The sequence below is a fragment of the Sapajus apella genome, unplaced genomic scaffold, assembly GCF_009761245.1.
Source record: "Sapajus apella isolate SASKATOON/1434 unplaced genomic scaffold, GSC_monkey_1.0 scaffold10, whole genome shotgun sequence".
NCBI classification, from domain to species: domain Eukaryota; kingdom Metazoa; phylum Chordata; class Mammalia; order Primates; family Cebidae; genus Sapajus; species Sapajus apella.
In genome coordinates this window covers 14,011,048-14,015,358 of record NW_022436950.1, presented here as the reverse complement: position 1 = coordinate 14,015,358, position 4,311 = coordinate 14,011,048, and the positions used below count along the sequence as shown (strand labels likewise).

Below are 4,311 nucleotides of genomic sequence, written 5' to 3'. Positions count from 1 at the left end.
TCTTTAAGTCTGTTATTGGTATATAGGAATGCATGTGATTTTTGCACGTTGATTTTGTATCCTGAGACTTTGCTGAACTTGCTTATCAGTTTAAGGAGATTTGGGGCTGAGATGATGGGGTCTTCTAGATATACAATCATGTCGTCTGCAAATAGAGACAATTTGACTTCCTCCTTTCCTATTTGAATGCCCTTTATTTCTTTTTCTTGCCTGATTGCTCTGGGTAGAACTTCTAATACTATATTGAATAGGAGTGGTGAGAGGGCATCCTTGTCTGGTGCCACATTTCAAGAGGAATGCTTCCAGTTTTTGCCCATTAAGTATGATATTGGCTGTTGGTTTGTCATAAATAACTTTTATTATTTTGAGATACGTCCCATCGATACCTAGCTTATTGAGGGTTTTTAGCATAAAGGGCTGTTGAATTTTGTCAAAGGCCTTCTCTGCATCAATTGAGATAATCATGTGGTTTTTGTCTTTGGTTCTGTTTATGTGGTGAATTACATTTATAGACTTGTGTATGTTGAACCAGCCCTGTATCCCTGGGATGAAGCCTACTTGATCATGGTGGATAAGCTTTTTGATGTGCTGTTGCAATCAGCTTGTCAGTATTTTTTTGAAGATTTTTGCATCTATGTTCCTCACGGATATTGACCTGAAGTTTTCTTTTCTTGTTGAGTCTCTGCCTGGTTTTGGAATCAGGATGATGTTGGTCTCATAAAATGATTTGGGAAGAATTCCCTCTTTTTGTGTTGTTTGGAATAGTTTCAGAAGGAATGGTACCAGCTTTTTTTGGGTGGTAAGCTCTTAATCGCTGCCTCAACTTCAGACCTTGTTATGGGTCTGTTCAGGGTTTCGGCTTCTTCCTGGTTTAGGCTTGGCAGGAGGCAAGTGTCCAGGAATTTATCCATTTCTTCCAGGTTTACTAGTTTATGTGCATAGAGTTGTTTGTAATAATCTCTGATGATGGTTTGAATTTCTGTGGAATCTGTGGTGATATCCCCTTTATCGTTTTTTATTGCATCAATTTGGTTTTTTCTCTTTTCTTTTTTATTAATCTGGCTAGTGGTCTGTCTATTTTGTTGATCTTTTCAAAAACCAGCTCCTGGATTTTTTGATATTTTGAAGGGTTTTTTGTGTCTCTATCTCATTCAGTTCTGCTCTGATCTTAGCTATTTCTTGTCTTCTGCTAGACTTTGAGTTTTTTTTATCTTTCTCCTCTAGCTCTTTCAGTTTTGACGATACGGTGTCAATTTTTGATCTCTCTTTGCTTCTCATGTGGGCACTTATTGCTATATATTTTCCTCTAGAGACTGCTTTAAATGTGTCCCAGAGATTCTGGTATGTTGTGTCTTCATTCTCGTTGGTTGCAAAGAACATCTTTATTTCTGTCTTCATTTCATTGTTTATCCAGTCAACATTCAAGAGCAAGTTGTTCAGTTTCCATGATGCTGTGCGGTTCTGGGTTAGTTTTTGAATTCTGAGTTCTAACTTGATTGCACTATGGTCTGAGAGACTGTTTGTTATGATTTCCGTATGATTTCCGTTCTTTTGCATTTGGTGAGGAGTGATTTACTACCAATTATGTGGTCAATTTTAGAGTAGGTGTGATGTGGTGCTGAGAAGAATGTATATTCTGTGGCTTTGGGGTGGAGAGTTCTGTAAACGTCTATTAGGTTTACTTGGTCCAGGTCTGAGTTCAAGTCCTGGATATCCTTGTTAATTTTCTGTCTGGTTGATCTGTCTAATATTGACAATGGGGTGTTAAAGTCTCCCACTATTATTGTGTGGGAGTCTAAGCCTCTTTGTAAGTCATTAAGAACTTGCCTTATGTATCTGGGTGCTCCTGTATTGGGTGCGTATATATTTAGGATCGTTAGCTCTTCTTGTTGCATTGATCCTTTTACCATCATGTAATGTCCTTCTTTGTCTCTTTTGATCTTTGTTGCTTTAAAGTCTAATTTATCAGAGATGAGAATTGCAACTCCTGCTTTTTTTTGCTCTCCATTTGCTTGGTAAATCTTCCTCTATCCCTTTATTTTGAGCCTTTGTGTATCCTTGCATGTGAGATGGGTTTCCTGGATACAGCATACTGATGTGTTTTGGCTTTTTATCCAATTTGCCAGTCTGTGTCTTTTGTTTGGGGCATTTAGTCCATTTACATTTAGGGTTAATATTGTTATGTGTGAATTTGATACTGCCATTTTGGTGCTAGCTGTGTGTTTTGCCAATTAGTTGATGCAGATTCTTGTGTTGATTCTCTTTACCTTTTGGCATGTTTTTGGAGTGGTTGGTACTGGTTGTTCCTTTATATGTGTAGAGCCTCTTTCAGGAGCTCTTGTAAAGCAGGCCTGGTGGTGACGAAATCTCTGAGTACTTGCATGTTCACAAAGGATTTTATTTTTCCTTCACTTATGAAGCTTAGTTTGGCTGGATAGGAGATTCTGGGTTGAAAGTTCTTTTCTTTAAGAATGTTGAATATTGTCCCACACTCTCCTCTGGCTTGTAGGGTTTCTGTTGAGAGATCTGCTGTGAGTCTGATGGGCTTCCCTTTGTGGGTAACCCGACCTTTCTCTCTGGCTGCCCTTAGTATTTTCTCCTTCATTTCAACCCTGGTGAATCTGACGATTATGTGCCTTGGGGTTGCTCTTCTTGACGAATATCTTTGTGGTGTTCTCTGTATTTCCTGGACTTGAATGTTTGCCTGCCTTGCTAGGTTGGGGAAGTTTTCCTGGATAATATCCTGAAGAGTATTTTCCAGTGTGGATTCATTCTCTTCGTCGTGTTCAGGTATGTCTATCAAACGTAGATTAGGTCTTTTCACATAGTCCTACATTTCTTGGAGACTTTATTCATTCCTTTTTACCCTTTTTTCTCCATTCTTGCCTTCCCCATTTTATTTCATTGAGTTGATCTTCGACCTCTGTTATCCTTTCTTCTGCTTGGTCAATTCAGCTGTTGATACTTGTGCATGCTTCACGAAGTTCTCGTGTTGCATTTTTCAGCTCCATCAATTCACTTATATTCCTTTCTATTTTGTCCATTCTTTTTAGCATTTCTTCAAATCTTTTTTCAAGGTTCTTAGTTTCTTTGCATTGGGTCAGAACATGTTCTTTTAGTTCACAGAAGTTTCTTACTACCCACCTTCTGAAGTCTGATTCTGTCATTTCATCACACTCGTTCTCAATCCAACCTTGTTCCCTTGCTGGTAAGGAGTTGTGATCCCTTGTAGGAGGAGAGGTGTTCTGGTTTTGGGTGTTTTCATCCTTTTTGCGCTGGTTTCTTCCCATCTTTAAGGATTTATCCACCTGTCGACTTTGTAGTTGCTGGCTTTCAGATTGGGTCTCTGAGTGGACATTCTGTTTGTTGATGATGTGGTAATTTCTGTTTCTTGGTTTTCCTTCTGACAGTCTGGCCCCTCTGCTGTAGGTCTGCTGAGGTCCACTCCAGGCCCTGCTTGCCTGGGGTTCACCTGCAGCAGCTGCTGAACAGCAAGGGTTGTTACCAGTTTTCTTCTTCTGCTATCTTTGTTTCAGAAGGATACCACCAAGTGTCAATCTGATCTCTCCTTTATGAGATGGCTCTTTGGATATATAGGGGTCAGGGAGCTGCTTGAGGAGACGGTCTCTTCTTTATAGGAGCTCAAATGCTGAGCTGTGAGCTCTATTGTTCATTCATAGCTGCTGGGTAGGTACGTTTAGGTCTGCTGCAGCAGAACTCATAAACCGCTTTTTGTTCCCAGGCGCTCTGTCCCAGGGATTTAGGGTTTTATGAGTTTCCGTTATGCTGCTGCCTTCTCTTTTTTTTTTTTTCTTTCCTTCAGAGCTGCCCTGCCCAGCAAGGAGGCAGCCTAGTCACTGTCTGCCTGTAGAGGCTTTGCTGAGCTGCTGTGGGCTCCACCCAGCTCCCGAGTGAACCTCCCTGCAGTTCTGTTTATATGGGTATAGTTAGAACTGCCTCGGCAATGGTGGCCCGCCTCTGTTAAGGCAGAGCCTCTCTGCAGTGGTGGGTTGCCTTGGCAACGGCGGGCTGCCTCAGCAATGGCGGGTTCCCTTGGCAACAGTGCACTGCCTCAGCATTGGCTGACTACCTCCGTGGTGGCGGGCTGCCTCGGTAATGGTGGACGCCCCTCCCCCACAGAGCTGGACCGTCCCGGGTTCAGCTGCACTTGCTGTGAAACTCTCAATCCAGAGAGTTTCTGATTGCTGTTCTTTTGTGGGAGTGGGACCAGCCGAGCCTGATCGCCTGGTTCCCTGCCTCAGAACTTTTTTTTTTTTTTTTTTTAAGTTGGTGTTCCAGTCGCCTGTTGAA

At 41.7% G+C, this 4,311-nt stretch overlaps 1 protein-coding gene across 4 annotated transcripts in view; it reads left to right on the top strand.

Annotated features, from left to right (window-relative positions):
• NYAP2 (neuronal tyrosine-phosphorylated phosphoinositide-3-kinase adaptor 2) overlaps positions 1 to 4,311 on the top strand; it is a 302,087-nt gene that overhangs the window by 279,440 nt on the left and 18,336 nt on the right. The window lies entirely within an intron of this gene.